General features: G+C 44.0%; 1 protein-coding gene across 1 annotated transcript in view; it reads left to right on the forward strand.

Moving 5' to 3' along the window:
* Positions 1-19,438, forward strand: part of LRMDA (leucine rich melanocyte differentiation associated) — a 985,984-nt gene that overhangs the window by 131,142 nt on the left and 835,404 nt on the right. The window lies entirely within an intron of this gene.

The raw sequence follows: 19,438 nt of genomic DNA on the forward strand, positions 1-19,438 counted from the left end.
CACCCAGCCCATGTGAGTCCTTTTCCACTCAGAACTTTCTTTTCCTTATTTGGGGCATACACACTAGACCCAATTGTGGTTTTTCTCCTCCCTGACTCTTTAAGTATTCTAGCAGCTTTTTCAGTGGAGATTAATTTAACTTCATTTTCTAATCTTCGAAAAAGTAATACTCCATTGGACTTAAAAATGAAGAGAGAACAGTGTGACTCAGTTTCCCTCCCCTTCTGTTGCTCTATTCCCTGCTTCCCATGGTATTCCTGAAGGTAGCCAGTAATTTTTGGGCAGGGCATATTTTCAGAGTGCCTAAAGTTTTATAAGCAAAATTAAGTATATAATTAAAGTCAAAATTTAAATAATTGTCACAGAATTTATAATATACAGTAGAATGAAATATAACATAAGTTCAAGTGCAATTATTTTTACACACCAGAAAATTTAAAGGCATGTATAATAGAATCCTTACATATTTTTTAAAAGATTTATTTTTATTATTATTTTTATTGGAAAGGCGGATATACAGAGAGGAGAGACAGAGAGGAAGATCTTCTGTCCGATGATTCACTCCCCAAGTGAGTTCAACGGCCGATGCTATGCCTATCCGAAGCCAGGAGCCTCTTCCGGGTCTCCCACGTGGGTGCAGGGTCCCAAAGCTTTGGGCCGTCCTTGACTGCTTTCCCAGGCCACAGGCAGGGAGCTGGAAGGGAAGCGGGGCTGCTGGGATAGAACCGGCGCCCATATGGAATCCTTACATATTTAATAGAATCCTCATATATTTAATTGGTCTCTGTATATTTACTTTTTTAATACATAAATGGTAGCTTTATTTTTCTAGTATTTTGCTACCTGTTTTACATATAACAAAATTGCATTTCCATTTCAGTCCACACGGTGCTTTCTTGCTGATTTTACGTATTGTTCCTACATATATATTTATTGCCATCTGGTTGTTGATCATTGATTCTGCTATGAATGGACTCATGCTTGCTTTCTTCTTTCACTATTACTGAGCTGTAATGAATGACCTTTAAGTGATCATTTCTGAACATTTGCAAGTATATCTCTAGGCCAAATCCCCAGAAATAGAGTTACTGGGTCAAGGAACACTTGCATTTTTAATTCTGACAGTGATTGCCAAGTCGTAGTCCTCAGAAGCTGAGAAACTGAGCTATTTATACTTTCAACAGCAGTGTTAGGGGCTTGCCTGTTTTCCCATAGCCTCGCCAATGTTGTTAACGTTTTGGGTTCATGCCAAGAACATTAGGCAAAAAATGGTTTCTTAAAGATTTGCATTTTCCATACTATGAATGAATTCAAGGATCCTGTTAGAATATATAGTGATAGACATAATAATACCATAATAAGTAATATAGTAGTACATTTTTTTTTTGGTGAACTGTGTGATCGTCTCCTTTTCCTGTTTTTGGTTTGCCATCCCTTGTTGGTTATTTTCGCACGTCCCTGTGTGTCTCTGTGTGTGCCTGTAGCTTTATATGTGTGTGTGCTCTATGGAGGTATTTCTAGTCTTTCCTGTGATGGAGTTCCGGTTGTTCACTTTTTTCTTTTTTTTGTTAATTTTCTGATTTGGTTTTGGTGGATTTTAAAAATTTATTTGCTTTGTTTTCTGTTAGGTTTTAGAATTATTTTTATTTTGCATAAAACTGAGTTTTAAATCAATTTGCCATTTTCTGTAATATGGCTTTTGATTTGCTCTACGCTCTGATTTTCTTCTAGTACTTCAAGGGTTTTGTGTTTGGGATTTAATTTGAAGTATGATGTCATCTGCCCCAACTTTGAAAGCAAAGGGCAGTCAGGCCTGAGATGAGGGAAAATGAATGAAAATAAATCATAGTAAAGGGGGTTGAAGAGTAATGGAGAGGAAATTAAAAAATGCTCATGGCACAGGAAAGTTACAAATGAATAATGAAAGCCTTTGGAAGATGGCAGCTGTGGTAAATGTGGTATTTCACAGAAGCTTTAACCATTTTAAGACAACAAATGTATCCAATTCTTAAAGTAAAATAGGTGATCATTTAATTCTTCATGATTTTGTTTCCTAAAGCACAGCCTAATACAAACATGAGTCATTGTGTTAAGCCTTGATTAAGTTTGGTTATGTGACTGTTTTATTTTTTTTTAAAGATTTATTTATTATTTTTATTACAAAGTCAGATATACAGAGAGGAGGAGAGACAGAGAGGAAGATCTTCCATCCAATGATTCACTTCCCAAGTGAGCGCAACAGCTGGAGCTTTGCCTATCCGAAGCCAGGATCCAGGAACTTCTTCCGGGTCTCCCACATGGGTGCAGGGTCCCAAAGTTTTGGGCCATCCTTGACTGCTTTCCCAGGCCACAGGCAGGGAGCTGGGTGGGAAGTGGAGCTGCCGGGATTAGAACTGGCACCCGTATGGGATCCTGGGGTGTTCAAGGTGAAGACTGCGCAGCTGCTAGACCACTGCGCCGGGCCCATATGTGACTATTTTAGAGATGTTATTTTCTGTCCTTATGTGTTTACGTCAATAACTGCATGTTACAAATAGCTTTGAAAACACAGGGCAAGCCCTTGCACCCTCTCTCGAGATGAACAGATGTGTTCCTAGTGACCCACGGACTGTTGCTCGTGTGTGTTGTGGAAGAGCTTATCTGAAATCCAGGTTTTCTAACTCCTTCCTGGGCATCTCTTACCCAGATTATGGGAAGGCTCCTGTGTCTTTTCGATATAGTCAAATATAACCAAAATTTCACGTGCTGCTGACCTCATGAGGACAGTGAGGTGGACTTACATGTTCCTGGAGATCTGAAAGTAAACTTGTTCTCATTTTTAGATTTTCCACACTCCTTCCAGAACCAGGACTCCCAGGTGGCACTCAGGAACTGTGATTCCGCCTGACAAAGAGGTCTCATTTTTGCTCGCAGGATTTTTTTTCAATCAGGGGGATATTTTTAAAGATCAGTTACTTACAGTGTTGGGTACAATCACAGGTGCTGGGGGTCTAACTCTTGAAGAAGGTAGTATCTTTATCTTCATGAGTTTTCCCTTCTGGTGGTGGAGGTAGCAGATGCGCACAGGATATAGTCTGAAGTGAGGGCCAACTAAAGAAATGGGGCAGGGCAATATGGAGCCAGATTCACTTGGATGCCCATTCCTGATCTCTCTCTATGCAAGTGGCTCAGCATGTGAGTAATGAGCCAGGTGGGGAGAGCAACAGGTGCAAGGAACAGCCTTGTAGGTAGGAAAGAGGAATTAGGCAGGTTGGGGGGGTCCAGGGCGGGCCAGGCTTCTAGGCTTAAGCCAGAGGCTGGAAAGTCACACCAGGTCTCCTGGTGTAACAGAGACCCCAGCACTTGAGCTCTCAGGGTATGCATTACCAGGGAGCTGGAACCAGGAGCGGAGTTAGAACTTGAACTCAGGCTATTTGCTATGGAGTGGTAGCAATCATGGACGTTGCCTGTCTAGTTATGTCTGTGATGTCTGTCTGTGTTTTCTGCATACTCTCCCAGGATGGAAGTCAAACCTCACATGTTGCTCATGGTGGCACTATCATCTTCAGAGTCTCCTTTCCTGTTGTGCGGATGTGCAGGTACAGGGCTTCCTCCATGAGACGGTGCATGGCAGCGTGGAGGCAGGGGTGCCAAGGGGAGAAGGCCGCCTCCTCTCCTGTTAATTCAACTGAGAAGGGAGGAAGTGTCGGTGCAACCCTCCTGTTTCCCTAGAATGTGATCCCGACAGGGTATCTTCCCGGGCTCAGCCTCCGCAGTCCTCAGGCTCAGTACCATGGCTGTGTGTGTTTTTGGAGGGAGGAGGATCCAGTGCTCTGGCTGGCTTGGTGATGTTGAACAGTGTATTCAGAGTGGTCCTGGGGCTGTCTGCAAAAGCACACAAAAAGCACCTTGATGCCTCCTTGCCTCCCTGCTGCCTTTCTCTCTCTGCTCTCTTGTAGGATGATTTCTTCCAGAGATTTCTCCGCATCACCACAAGCAGGGTGCATTGCATTTCAGGTTTCCTGCCACCCTCTTCCTCCCCTCTCACCACCATGCCTCAGCCTCCTCCTCCCCACCTCTCACCTGCAGCCCTTTGGAACAGATTGCCAGAAAACCAGATGATGTCATCAGGAAAATAGTCAACCTGGGGGCAGCGACTGAACAAGTCAACTCCTTCCCACCTCCACCGCAGCATCGACGAATTTATAATTTAACTAGTTTTTACCAACCAAATGTTAACACATATGCCTCATTGTTCACCTCCTCTGGGCACCAAACCTGTTTTTTCTTGAGTGCAATAAGTGATTATCCAACTCATGCTGCTCTGAAAAAGAGGTTTTGTTTTAATAAGCAGTTTGCAGTTTGGCACACAATGCTGAGGAAAGCAACATTATCTCCAGCAGTAAACTCTGCAGTCATTGCTAAGCTTGACAAGAAAATGATTGAGTCTGTTTGTTATACCTTTGTGGGGCTGCCACTGCTGCTGCTGATGGAAATGTTGCTGTTTATTCAGCAATGCAATAACACTTTCTGTAATTTATGGATGCACATTCCCCAGATTACTAAAGGTAATATTGTTGACTAAAGGAAAGTCTACGAATGGATAGTCTCAGTTGTTGCTGTCCTTATAAAAGTGATTGACTGTTCGCTTTGCACGGGAAGGAATTTGCACAGGCTTCATGCTCCTTAACAATTACAGATTTTCCTTCCTTTGACAGTTACAAATAACGTGGATGGTCCTAAGTGGTGAAAATGGACCGATTCCGTGGCAGGTCCAGCCACAGGAAGTGGGGATCGATTTTCCCTGAGTTCCTAAGATCCCTTCTCTCTTCTTTCCCCCCAGGGTGCCAGGCAAGCCACATCTGGATTCTTAGTGGCCTTTTGCCTGGGATAGTGGTGTCTGAGAAGTGGCTCATGGCCTTAGGCCTGTTGCTTTGGAGTTGAGGAGGCCAGGGGGTGGTTCATGGCCTGGCCTGGTGTGAGTCCTGGCATGTGCTTTTCACCCAGCTCACTTGGTAGGAAAATGTCTTTTTAGCTGTTGTTCTTTGGTAAACATGGAGTGAATTGTGCGCCTGCATGTGTAGGCAGAGAGCCACAGGTCTTCTTGAAGTGGTGCTGTTCGGAGAGCTGGGAGCTTGAAGGCAGGTTACTGCAGAGGTGCCTGTAACTCTAATGGAGAAGGCACTCAGGGAAGCTGTGAGAAGGGTCCATGTGGACCAGAGGGCTCTGCTGTAATGTAGGTGGAAGCCTGTGTTACTGGAGAATCTCAAGGTCTAGCAGTTTGCTCAGTGTCTGGTTCCTGTTGTTCCAGGCCACAGCAAATATGTCTGGTGTGAAGCCTTTTGGCTCCACGGGGATGGCTAATAGGTGGACCACATTGTTTGGTCCTTACTGAGATGGAGAAAGAAATAACTCTATGAGGGACCTAGTATGGTTTGGAGGAAATAACTTCAAGGGCACCCATGGCAAATGTGTTTTTGAAAGCACTGTTCTTTCTTTTTTGGGGGCAAAAAGTGGTTTATAACACATACACACACACACTATAACATCTTAAAATATGCATGAGACAGTGTATATTTTGCATCTGCAAAAATTCCCTCACATAACTTTTTTTTTTTATCCTGGCAAAAACTGAGTGTGTCAGTGTGTCAGTGTGAGGCTTAACTGACCAGTGCTGGACTGTTTACTTGAAAATACCATTGTGAGCTCTGAAGTTCTGTGTTGAATGATTTGGTACTTAATTGGTCATAGTAGGGGGCATGCCAGCATATGTGAGACAGCATTTATTATACCTCTGTGATTGATATGAGGAAGCCAGTAGTCAACAAAAATATGATTTATCATTTTGTTAGGCCAAAACTCATGCTGTTGAAAAGAACTAATGGAAGAATAAGCCCGTTTAGTTTGGGTGGAATTGGCTGGAGTGTGAACTTGGTCGTATTCCTGTGTGTTTGTCTCATGTTGAAGCAAGATAAATGCGAAGGCTGGCTTGGTCATTGTGAATCAACATCATTCTCATCCTAGAGATTTGCTGTGTAGTTGTTTTGATGTGTGTCTTATTATTTTGCTACATGAAAATTTTGTTTGATTTTGGGTTTGTAGTGTGAAATACAAGTCTTTTGAGAATCAGGCATGCGTGTGAAATTGAAACTGCATTTGATTTATTAACGGCCCCAAATCAAAGCAGTTGCTCTTGATCATATACAGATATGAAATGGTGATTTTACTGAGTATTGTTCTCTGTGAAGAGCTCCAGTTTGGTTTGCTCATTGGTTGATCTTGATATCAACCAAATTACGTAGATTACTAGCAAGAATATTACAAGGTGGAACTCAGTTCACATAACTTGCAAAATTATAATCTCAGTTATATTTCAGGTTCAGCTTATATTGCCAGTGGGCTTTATCAAAAATCATGATACCTGTTCTATTCTGTGATCTAAGTCTCCAGTTAACAGCCAGTAATGATAGGAGGCATATTGTGGGCCATTGTATTCTTTTTTTTTTCTCTGTATATTTGTGGGTGTTCACTATGTATTAATGTATATATTATGTGAGCATGTTATTTTTCTGTTTATAATCCTCACAGTTTGTAGTACTCTGGAGTGATAAATGGTGTGAAGACAGTGAAAATTATGTATTTCTAAATTAATACGTGTGTTTTTAACACACACTAGGGTTTCATTAGTCATAAATAAGCACGTTGAAAAGGGCTGGTAGAGAAGCTGTAAAAGAGAACGAAGAAACTCATGATAGCCACAACGTTCTTTTTTTTGTCAATATGTTTTAACCAAATAAGTTGTAACATGGGCAAGATGCTTCCTTCCATTTCATCACTTCAAGTATGCTGAAAGTTGCACTGTATGGGAGAAAACTAACTCTAGTTGGCTCTTGGTACCACAGACTCTCCATCTCTGGATCCACCCAGCCACAGATGGAAGACATTTGAAAAGAAGTTACTTGTACTCCAAGTGTGTATGTGTGGACTTGTTCCTTGCTAAACCATGTGATCTAACAGTTGTTTACACTGGTATTTACGTGGTGTTAGCGACCGTGAGTAACCTAGAGGAGGATTAAAGTATTCTGAAGGGAGTGGTTCATGTAGGCACATACACTGCAGCAATTTAGATAAAGAGATGAATGAAGTAGCAGATTTTGATAGCTGTATATATCGCTGTGCGAGTGTTCCTAAAACTAGTCCATTTTGGACATCAAGGGACAGTATCTGGAATCTTGAAGAGAGTATGGTTGCTAATAGTATAGTGGTGAGCTTTTGTCCTCTGTGGCACTAAGCACCTACAGTGTTTCATAGGTGTGTGTGTGTGTGTGTGTAGGTGTGGTTATCCAGCTGTATGAGCAAATGCTGTGGCCTCTGACTTTTTACAGGCATTACATTTTCCACTTTGAAGTGGATACAGGTGTGACCCCTCCTTTACACAGTTGGTGACACCGAAGCACAAGTTGTAAATGTACCTTGGCCAGAGCTGTGCAACTCCTAAGTCAGGATTTGGGCATTTAGCCCTGGTACCTGCACTATGTACCATCCACTGCTGGAGGGAGGAAGTGGCTGCCCTGGGGCATGGGACTTTGCAGGCACCTGTGTGACCTAGCTGGCTGCCCTCCTTGTCCTCATCCGGGGTCCCATGCCTGTGTCCTGGGAGTCGGTGGAGCAGCATCTTCGCTGGACACACATGTATACCTAAGGGAGTTTATTTTCCCATCTGTGGACCACTTGAGGAATTCTGCAAGAGCAAATGTGGTTCTTGAGAAAATGTGTCAGTGGCTGTTCAGCTACCCCTTCCTCAGACTAAACGCTTCAGCAACAGAGGAATAAAGGACTTGTTTATGCCCTGCTCTTGTTTAAATTCTAAGATACTTTGGTGTGTCTTTGAGCACCATGATTCTTTTTTTTTCACTGTTCTGCCTAATTATAAAACCATACCTATAAATCCAGTCTTAATTCACTGTTCTCAATTCTTAGTGAAGATGCGGTGATAAAATAATGATCTGAATTGATTGAATGTTTGATGAAGGTTTCCCTTGACCCTGGTTGATGATTTTCATAAGAAAAGGGACTGGAAAGTTGAGGTTACAGAGCCATACAAAGCTTTTGTTTTAGAGAAAACTCAGGGCCGTTAGGATAGGGGCCAGGAGCTTGGACCCCTGCCCTCTGGTCCCCAAGTGGTCAAAATGCCTCACTCCAGCAGGCATTGGGCCAGGTGAGCAGGGAGGGGAGTGGGAGGCACAGCCCCTGCAATCTGGGATATTGTTTAAATACCGTAAAAAGCCTCCCTCATTTACTCCTCTGGAGCGCTGGAGAGAAAAACGGTGTGGTAATCCTGGCGTAGCAGGTGGTGCGACTTCCATATCCACAGAAAATGAAATTGTGTGGATGTTTTCTCCCCCCCACCCCAACCCTTCCTGTTCACTCTTTTTAATCTTTAAATAAGACGATTGGTAGCCTGTTGGCAAGAAAATGGGCCCTGAATTTTTATTCAAAGTTATACAAGGATGATAGTTGGAATTTTTGGCAGGAGGCACGCCATTGCTTTTCAGAAAGTGCTGTCAAGGGAAGCTTTTTCTGAATTACCTGCTGGGCCTGGGCGCTTTTATGTTGTTGTTGTGACAGGTAGATTTATAAGGCTTGAAATTTGTACAAATCAGTTGTCATTCAGTGCGAGCTGTCAATGTGTCAAGCTGTCAGCCTGCTGCGAGGGGACGCCTGAGGGGGAGGACAAGGGGGCAACCACGGAGAAAGGAAATGAGTTCAAACAGACCTGAAATGAGGCTCGGTTCTCGGGGTTTGCTGCCCCCGTAGAGCCCGCATTGATTTTTCTTGGTGTTGAGCAACAGCAAACCTTAAATGACACGTTGTTAGCAATCTAAAGTTGCTGTTTATTGTCTCCTAAATGGCAGCCAATCATGCAGAAGAGAATACAGTGTGTATTTTCGAATTGTGCATGTTTAGCAGCATCCTGTTCATGTCACTTCTCTGGCCCGGCTGGTTTCAGCCCAGGGACCCACGGCTTCATTGATGAGTCCAACTTTGCGGAGCGTTTTGCAGACGCAGCGTGAAAGGAAGCAGTGAGCTGGGCGCTCCCTGGGCTGCGGAGCACAAATAAGTACCGTGTTAGAGGAGCAGCTGGTCAGCATGGCTGTCAGGCAACAGTGCAGAGCCCTGTCCCCAGGCTGGGCTAGGTCGTCTGTCCCACCCGCCCTGCCACCCCTCCTGTCTGGTCTGAGGCAGGAGTTCCCAGCAGAGAGGAAGGACTTCTCTTGGTAGTGCTGCGAGGAGCAGTATGTGTTTTCTGAGCAGAACAGCTCATGACACTTGGTGTAGAGCCTCTCCTTCTGCTTGAAACCTGTTATTTAATGAAAAAAGAATTTTCTTTAAACCCATGAAAAACATCCGCCGAGTACTCTGTTCCTACCCAAAGCGGTGTGGCCGACTTTACTGCTTTAACGAAAAGCATCTTAACTTTGTGTCCCTCTCGTCAGTGTGGGCTGTGGTTCAGAGTGCCCTTGATGACCTGGCTCTGGAGCCTCCAGATTCCAAGATATTTCAAAAATGTTATGGCATAAGCTTGTATTGGTGCAAGAGAAACATGGAGAATTAGGGCAGACTCAAAAACTTGATGGGTAAGTGTGGATTGTCAACAGACAGACAACTAACTGCATAGGTCTCACTTTTTTTTTTTTTTTACATCATCTCTCCAATTTCCAGTATTATTTTCCCACACAGTATATGGAGGACCCTTGGATAACTCCCTTTATGTTATCTTCTTCCTTCCTCACATACACATTGTGTAGGGAAATTTGAGCCTTTTTCCTAAGAAGTTAGGGAGAGGTTTATTTCTGAAAAACAAAATCAGCTAGGCAGACAGGACCCTATTTTCTCTGTGTATGGCACTGAGTGAAGAGGCCTGGCTTTTGTCCAGGTGTTTAAGCTGTTGCACCTCTGGATAGTGTCCTGGGATTTCAGTGTGCTGTGTGCCATCCCCTGACCATCAGGTGGCATGGAAGGGAGGAGATGGCAGAGGAGGGAGGATGAGCGAAGGAGGCAGAAAAGAGAGAGGTGAGTACGCTTGGAAGCTGGGAAGGTGACACTTGAGGAGCAGTCTGCACCAAGAGATAAAAAAAAATTAATCAAAGATTCCTGTCTCCCCGTGCCGGGCTGGCGTCCATGGCCTGTGAGCCTCGGAGCAGCCGAGTCTGCAGAGTCTCCTGGTGCTCCGGAGTCTGTCTTGTAAAAGTGCAGCTGTCCAAAACATGACAGCTACAGCATTAGCAGGGCCATTAAGAGGTGTAGAACATTTCCAGGGAAATGATTTGAAAAATGACAATGCTGGCTCCCGTGTGATATTAATTATACCCTGTACTCGTGGCAAATAAGCTAAAATAGTTGGCAAGAAAGACAAAGTGAGGTGTCTGGGTTCTGACCGTCACTCTCATCCACCCATCGCCTGACACCGTCCGACTCCGTGGTCGGCGGGTGACTATAAAGGTGAGAGCTACGGGCTCAGAGCCATCGAGGGCTGCAGCAGGAGCCTGTGGTGGCATGGCGGGTGTCCCAGGCAGGAGGCCCAGGTGACGTGGGTGGCCATGGAGAAGGTGGCAGCTTGGCAGGGCCGCCTTCCATCTAGAGCAGAGGAGGGCTGAGCCGTGCTGCGGGCGGAACCTTCTGAGATGATGGCAAGGTCGATGTGTGTGCTGCTGCCCTGGGTGGGAGCTGCCAGCTACGTGCAGCTTTGGGGCTCTTGAAATACGGCCTCTGACGCTGTGAAACTGCCGTTGAAATTGAAAGAGGGTGTCTCCCTGAAACCTGGTTGGGAGTGGGGAGGAGTAAGATGTAGACATGAGTGGTGACAGGGCCAGGCCCTCCACCCCAGCCCTGTCCCAGGACAGATAACATGTGGCTCTCTCTAGTTGCCTGTTAACTTGCTTTTCCTCTTACTCATGGAAGTAAGTAATGAGAAGAAAGAGTATTTGCCCATTTTATATTTGAGAAAACTGAGGTCCTCACGGGTCAAATTGGCCTTGTTTAAGGTCAAGCCAGGCACCAGGTCTGTCCTGATTAGGCACTGTGCCTTTTCCTCTAGGTGCTGTTTCCTTTTCCAGGTGTTCAGAGGGATGACTACTTTTGCTGGGAGCTGGGGCTCCTTGTAGCCTGTCAGCTTGAAAGCAGGCTCTTGTGCTTTGTCAGCATGTCTGGTCTTCACACCAAACACCCTTGTGAAGGGTTGGCCCACTTCTGAAACATCTGAAAGGATGCTCCCAGTCCCCTGGCCTTGGCCATACTTTCTAGCAGGCAGTCCCCGTCCCCTGGGGAGCCCTCCCTTCAACCTGTTGGCCCTACATTGTGCTTTTGACCTGTGGATCAGATACATCATCCTGATCCTGTAGCTAAATTACCCTAGATAAACAAGCCTTTGTTATTCCTGACTCTGAGAGATGTGCTGCTGGTTCTTGTTGAAGAAGAAAATAGACCTTGGAAGAAAGAGGTCATGAACAGGTCAGAATGCCAGAAGAAAAGGCCCGTGGGCTTCGGGTTCCCAGAACCAGGAGTGATGGGATGTAGCGTCTGGGGGCGGTGGATGGAGGCAATTGGATGCAGCATGTGGGGGCAGGTGAGCAGCCTCTATCTGTTTTAAATAGAATCTGCTCAAGAGCTATAAAAGAAAGCACAAAACTACAAATGCCTGGTCTGCATTCAAGCTCAACCTTTGGCAGAAGGGTTGCAACGTGGCTGGGCTGTTATCTGCTAATCTTGCAAGTGTGCCGAACATGAGAAATAACATGCAGTGTGGAGCCGCCAAGTGCAGAGACGATGTCCTGAAATTATAGTGCAGGGTAAATGAGAGATTGCTTGCACTCGGTGCTTCCCAAGCTGAGGCGAGGCTGCTTTTGCTCTTCCCTTGTTTACCTTGAAAACGCACTTTACTGCCTGTGGTGTTTCTGTTAACCTCCCTGAACCCTTGCGATTTCATTCATGTGATTTGTTATTGAATGACCTTTTGAGGATTTTACAAAACATGACCTTTCCTTGTCAAACATTCAGGGGTGTGTAAAGTGGAGCTGTCACAGGGGCGAGGTGTGTTTGCTAATTATAACTAATATGTTTCCCCACATCCTTGGAAATGCAAATCACTTATTTGTTCCATGAATGGCTGCTCTTTCTTGCTTGTTGGCTTGCCATGCCTTGGAGCTGCTCAGAGGGACATTTTTTGGCCTGGGAATTCCAACTCCTCTTATTAAAGTTAGGCAACAGGCACGCAGATTTTGTCGTACGTTAATTTGACCCCTGGGGAAGCACAATGGAAGATGCCTGGAAAGAGTGAGAGAGTTCAGAGCACTTCACTTCTTGAGAAAATAGTGGGAATAATGGATGCTCTCAGAATGTTCTGTGTGGTTCTGAAACCTCCTAGGGGAAAAAGCTTTTTTTGTGTGTCCTGGAGGAAGGGAAGGCACAAGTAAGGGAATTTTTGTATACGAGAATAGAAATACAGGCACAAGCAAACAAAGAAACATTTGGTTCTTGCTTTCCGTTCTTCAGTTTTGGTTATTTAAAACGCAGCAGTAGAGTTCAGCATTGTGGCAGAGCGGGTAAAACTGCAGCCTATAACCCTGGCACTCTATGTGAACATTGGTTAGGGTCCTGGCTAGTCCACTTTCAATCCAACTGCCTGCTAATGGCCTGGGAAAAACAGTGGAAGATGTCCCAAATACTTGGATCTCTGCTACTCTTATGGGAAACATGGATGAATCTCCTGGTTTCAATCTGAATCCCGGCTGCTGTACTCATTTGGGGAGTTAACCAGTGGATGGAAGATCTCTCTGCCCCTCAGCCAACTAACTAGCTAACTATTTCCTTAAGAAATGCAGTGGTAGCAATAGCTCAGTTAACAGGCACTGTCTGCTTACCATGTTCTAGGCACAGTTATTTTGTTTGATTTTCCCAACAACCCTGTGAGTCAGGTAATGCTGTTACCCTTCCCAGTTTAGGAAGGCTGTGACAGTCTTAGGTGCAGTGTGTGCACAGGGTCTGTGAGCCCAGGTGGGATCTGACTGCCGTGTGCTGAATCGTTCTCACTCTGAAAGTAACCGTTTTGGCTTACTGAAGTGCAGGTGATCTCTTCTTCAAAGGCTTGTTTTCTCCATGAGAAACACGCTCTGTGGGATTCTTCTTTTTCCCCAGAATACCATTGGCTGTGAGTGAAAATCGCCCAATTGAGCAATTGTCAGCTTCCCTAAATCCTGCTTTTGGGAACTCAATGCTAGGGCAAATCATATGCCTTGTGCCTGCCCCTAATGGAAGAAGAGTTGAGTCAGACTCCCAAGAGTCTGCATGCATCTTTTAAAAATGCATCTAGTGAGTTTCTTATTAGGAAGAAAAAAAAATACTGTGCAGTCAGAAGGATGCACGGAAACTGTCAGCAATGATTTGAGGGTTAGGGAGAGGGGATTCTGGTCTTAAGAAGCCACTCCTTGTCTGCAAGTTGTGTTTGTTTTGAAGGGAAGGAGTGGGTAGCACATGGACTGAATAAGCTTTGGCTGTCCTGAACTTGGAGAAATTCCATTTGGATTGTGTGTACTTGCTTGAAGATTTTGTTTTGGTTCCCCTCCAGTCAAGGTAGAACTGTGTCTTAACGGGATCAGCCAGCCATAAAGGAGATGCCTGTTGGATTCTCTTCTCCAGGCATCAAGGTTGAGTCCCCTTTAAAACATTTAAATTCTTGGCCCCGCTCTGTTGTTGATCACTCCAGTCATTCGGAAAACTCTATTTATCGAGGTAGAGGGATTACTGGGCTTTTCCGGCTTCCAAGCGTAACTCCTAGGAGATGTGGCCTTTCAGACGCCTTTCATGAGTTTTCCTTCTGTATTCAGTTGATAGACGTAGATGCACAAAGTAATTTGTGTCATGGAAACAATGGAAATTTTTGAAGGGTTGGCTCATACTGTTTGGAAAGGGTCATTACAACTTTATAGATATTAAAAAAAAAAGTTCTCATCCAGGATAGAGAAATATATTTCTCTTCTTTTATGAGCCTGTTCTCAAGAGCCAAGCAATTTGTTGTAAAAAGAACATAAGAAATGTTGAGCATGAGGAAAGTTATTCATTTCACAAAGCCTTGTGCTTCTTCATACTTCTTTTTCCCACTACAGCCTTTGAACGCTTCATAAATGACCCTCAGTTTGGGAGAGCTCGTCCACCCTGCTATTTCAAATGTATTGAAGTTGTTTATGATGGGTAGTTAGCTTTCAACTCTACAGTAACCCAGCCTTCTACTAAAGAGGACTCTTGTATCTTAGAGCTTAATAGCAATGGCTTCTATATTTCAGGGTCTTACCATTCTGGATATTATCAGCCTGACCTTAAAGTTTTTTATTTTATTTATTTTTTTTTAGAAGTCCCAGTTTTATAAAGTAGATTCTGATCAAGAAAAGAAAATTGTGAAAATTTCATCCTTGGACATTTTCTTTTAAAAAAGGCGCTGAGTTTAGGGTGTGTTGCATTGTTAAGAATGTAGTTTCTTTTAAAAAAAATTGGTTCTTCTGTAGTGAATGGGAATAGCTTGGCTAACCAAGAATTTTTCTATAATTCCTAGACACAGCTTGCAGCTCTATGTTAGGAATTGGGGTGGTTTTAAAAATTATAAGAAGTGTCACTGAATGAATTATAGTAGTGAATAAGTATTATAAAGGAGAATGGAGGTAAGGTGAAATGAAATCCACAGAAAATACCAACCATGAAAACTTTTGGACAAGTGAATAATTTCACTGGGTTAGCGATTTTAAGTTTCAGTTTGTGAAAATCTGATGAAAAAGTATAGCCATCTGTCTCAGAAAAATGCACATTCGTGTAAAATGTCACACTTTGTTTTTGCCATTTGTAGATCTCCTTTAACACCCTCCCTGTGACCCCCTGGTAAGCCCTTGATGCCAAGAATTATTTGCTCTGCAATGAAACCATGGGTCATACCTGACTAAGGAGGCAGAACAGTCATTGGCAGTGTTTTCAGCATCCTTTTTAAAAATTAAGTCATAATTTTGCTTCGTTGATCATAAAATTATTGTCCCCAGTAGGCAATACTTGGCAACGTGAGCAATACCTACTGAGTAAGGACAGCTGAGAGCCTTGATACTTAACAGCTGAGCTATCAGAAATCTGGCCACAACTTGCTGGATTTTTTTTTTAAGCAGCACAGTGTGGTAGGAAAAAGGCAATGAATTTACAACTGAGACACTTGGGTTCTAGCCATTCCCCAAACAGTGTAATGATGAGCAAGTTGTTTGAGCTCTGATTCTCATTTTTATATCAGTTGTCTTGTACCTCATCACCCCAGTGTGTTGTCAGCCTTAAAATTCAATCAGTAAAACTATTCTCTCTCTCTGTCTGCTATTTGTGGTTTATAAGATCAATCCTATTGCCAAGAAGGGGACGGTCAAGACAAAATTTTGTGTCTTAGAAAAGGTTGGTATTTAATTCTGGGATTTTGGGCATATTATATTTTGCAGTAGAAATGTTGAGCTTCCTTGGGGTGAAATATAGTGAAAGATATGAAATTCTTGGAATATTAGTGTGGGACCAGAACTTCTTTTTTAGACCCATGTGGGTATAGAAATGCAATTGCTTTTACGCTGCTCATGTTTGTCATTATGGCCTCTGCCATCTCACATTAATGCTTTACCACTACCTTCTCACGTAGGATAAGAGAGCTCCCAGCTTCTGTCTGGAACACTGAGTTCTGCAGGACTAAAATAAGGTAGGTGGCTTGTGATGCCAGAATCCTATATTGGAGTGTTGTTGAATCCAGGATACTCCAGTTGCCATCCAGCTTCCTCGTAAGGCATCTAGGAGGGCAATAGAAGATGGCCAAAGTGCTTAGACCCCTGTCACCGTGTGGAGGACTTGAATGGAATTCCTGGCTCATGGCTTGGCTTGGCCTAGCCACGGCTGTTGTGACCATTGGAGCAATCAATAGTTGGAAGTTCCCTGTCTGTCTTTCTCCTTATCCCACTTTGCTCCCTCTTTCCGCATCTCTCACTTTTATCACTTTGTCTTCTAAATAAATATTTGAATAAGTAAATAAATAACCTTAGTTAATGGAACTGAATGGAAAGGGAGAAATTCTTTGAAATAGATTGCATAGTATAAACCCAGTTCTCTGTCTTCAGCCTAACTAGCAAACTGGAAATGCCCTGGAGCTTCTCTAAGTGCTGCAGAGCTGGGGTTGTCTGAGAACTGGGCTTGGGAGTCTGGAGTTCTAATCCATTTCTGTGACTTTGGAGGTGAGGCTCATCTTCACAGAGTTCTTCCTCCATGGTGGTGTCCCTCTGCAGGTTGCATATCGAGGAGTTCAACTTACCACTGCTGTTTGAAAGAGGGTCCATTCCATGCTGTGATTCACAGCAGCCCTCAGTCAAGAGTCAGCCTCCTCTCCACCTGCATGGGTTCCAAAGTTGGCTATGCTTGCCCTGAGCAGAAAGTAATACCCAGGAGGTATCATGAGGTTATTTCACCAGAACATTTTCTGTCTGGGAGGAAAAGGAATGGAGAAGGCAAAGCAGACTGACAGGCCCCTGAGGGGGCACTTGGATCTGCTGGGTGTGACTGTCCTAAGGAGTGCTTTCTGGGCACCTGGGAGCCCTTCCTGCTGCTGATGCAATGCTGAGAGAGTGACGGGCATGAAGAGAATTATCTGCAATTTTAAAGAGGACACTGAGCCCCACTGAGTTGACATGTCTGAGCTCACACAGGAAGAGGGGGTGGAACCGGAACAGGAAGCTGCATCCCTGTGGCTTGGATGCCCTCTTCTTGATCACATGTGTTCAGTTGGAACAACAAGATGATGATGGTCCTGGTGGGAATTAATCTGCTCCTGTTCTCCTTCTAGACAATGCTAATTTTCTGTTCGCATATTGGAGAAGGAGAAAGAAAGCAAGTGAATGAGAGAGGAAGGGAGAGAGTATGAATGAATACCAAGGAATGAATGAAAGATGCAGAGCCCACACTCCTCTCTAATGATTCATTTCCCAGATTTTCACAACATTCAGAACTGGATCAGGCCAAAGCTGGGAGCTGGAAACTGTTGAAGACTCCCACTTGGCTGGCAGGGGTCCAGTTACTTGAACTATCACCTGCTGCTTCCCAGAGTGTGCATTGGCAGGAAGCTGGAATTACAAGTGGATCCAGGATTGGAACTCAGGCGTTGTGATAAGAACAATGGATGTAGGCCCAGTATGATAGCCTTGTATGCACTGGGAGCCCTTATGGGCTCTGGTTTATGTCCTGACTGCTCCGCTTCCCATCCAGCTCTCTGCTTGTGGCCTGGGAAGGCAGTGGAGGATGGCCCAACACCTTGGGACCCTACATGCATGTTGGAGACTCAGAAGAAGCTCCTGGCTTTGGATCAGCTCAGCTCTGGATGTTATAGCCATTCGAGGAGTGAACCAAAAAATGGAAGATCTTTGTTTCTCCTCTCTGTATATCTGCCTTTCGATAAAAATAAATCTTAAAAAAAAAAAAAAAAAAAGAACAACAGGTGCTCCTAAAGGCAGTTTAGCTGCTCCCTACTAATGTCAGCTCCAGAACCATGTTTGCTCATGACGGGATGAGCCGTTTCACTGTTGGTGACTCCTCTCCAAAGCAGAGCATTCAGACCCAGGCCAGATGTGCTTGAACCTGTGTGTGCTACTGTTAGCTGAGGAAGGAGGTGGGCTGTCAGTCCTCTTAACCACATGCCTTGCTCTCTGTGTAGCCAGAGATAGTAAAGGTTGGGACTGCAGAGTGCCTTTAAAACAAAGACAGTATATGAAAAACAACCACAAAGCCCAGCTCCTTTTAGAGCTGGGTTCCTGTATTTTCTCTCAGTCCTGGCCTCTGTGGAGGTGTGAGTCTGCTTTGGGCCCCTTGGCCTCTGCTTGTCCACTCACTATCAGGGGCTTACATTTTGGTCTCCCACAGAAGCTGTGGGGTTTCCACTCTGCCTCTGGGTTTCACCTGCGTGGGGACCGGAGACACTTTGAGGAAATCATGACCTCTTGGCCTGAAGACAATACTGTAGTTGCTGCAGTGTTTTTTCCCCTTCTTCTTTTTTTTTTCTCTCTGCCTTTTTGTTTACTTTTGGCTTGAGCAAGTCAGCTGGCATTTCTCTTTGTGCTGGGAAAACTCACTATTTGCCAGGAGCAAGGAAGAGGGCAGAAAGCAGGTATCAGACAGATCTGAAGGTATGTTTGTATGTGTATCTCTTTCTGGGGGGACGGGCCAGTGTTGGCAGCCATTAAATATTTATTGTAGAGGCTGGCATCCGCTGGTCATTCTGCTTACCAGGGAAGGAGGTGGCATTGAAATCCCAGGCAGCACAAAGCTCCAAGTTAGTTCTGTTTGATTTGGCAGTGCATGGCAGTCAGATCCTATGAATTCAACCTAATTAGGAAGGAGGCCAGTTTGGATGAGTGAAGTTCAAATGATGATTTATGGAAAATTGATTTTGCAGCTTCCAAATTTATACAGTCATTTGAATTAGATATCAAAGTCTACACTAGAAATTCTTAGGACAGCTTTAATGACTAGTTAAAAATATTTGGCACTCTATTATAAAGTTTTATAGGAGTAGCTGAGTCCTCAGGGATTAAGGCATTTCAGAACTGTCCCCTTGTGTGTTTTAACTGTCTTTTTTTAGGCTTGCCTATCTGGTGTTATGAATTAGATTTTTTTTGGATATGTAATAGGCCAGTTCATGAGTGTTATAATCCCTGCAAGTTTCTCTGATGTGTTAGACTGACCTGCGTGGTATTTTCCCCTCAGCAGATTTATTGTCTTAATTATGTATTGTTAAAGCTAGTACAGCTGGGAAGGCATTTTATGTAATGTTGTATTTCTTGGGGTGTCCTTCTATTGAACTGTATTTTTCTGTTGATGCAGGTGATGCTTATGTAATGGAGTCCAGTTGAAAGGAAACTAATTTATTCCTGGTCTCTCCAGCTTCAGTTTTTAGTATGTGTTCTTCTTGGCTCCCTCACCTTCTCTTTCTCCACATTTAATGATTGATAAACAAAGGCTGAAATGTTGCTGTTGAACCTAATTTTTTTCTTTTGAAGGGGAGATACTTAATCTTTGTTTTGCAACACAAACTTTGGCTTCATTCCTTTGTGAAAGCAGGTGAGGAAACTTGGAGGTTTCCAGATCCTGGGCTGTGCGCTGGCTGTGTAAGAACCACTCACAGAAGTGGAAGAAATGTAGATTCTTATGTTCCATTCTGAGAGACAACTGATTTTGTATTTTCGGTGGAGTCCAGGGATTTCTGTTTTTAACCAGTTTTCTGGTTGCTTCTGGGTGTGCAGCCAACCACAGGGAGGTTGTCTAGAGGAGCTTATGAACCCAGTACTCTCTCTTGGCAATTGTGAGCAGTTCTGCCATGAACATGGCAAGAATCTCTTGGTGAATACCGGTTATATTT

Source organism: Ochotona curzoniae, unplaced genomic scaffold, assembly GCF_017591425.1.
Source record: "Ochotona curzoniae isolate NIBS_2020 unplaced genomic scaffold, NIBS_Ocur_1.0 contig_2692, whole genome shotgun sequence".
NCBI lineage: Eukaryota > Metazoa > Chordata > Mammalia > Lagomorpha > Ochotonidae > Ochotona > Ochotona curzoniae.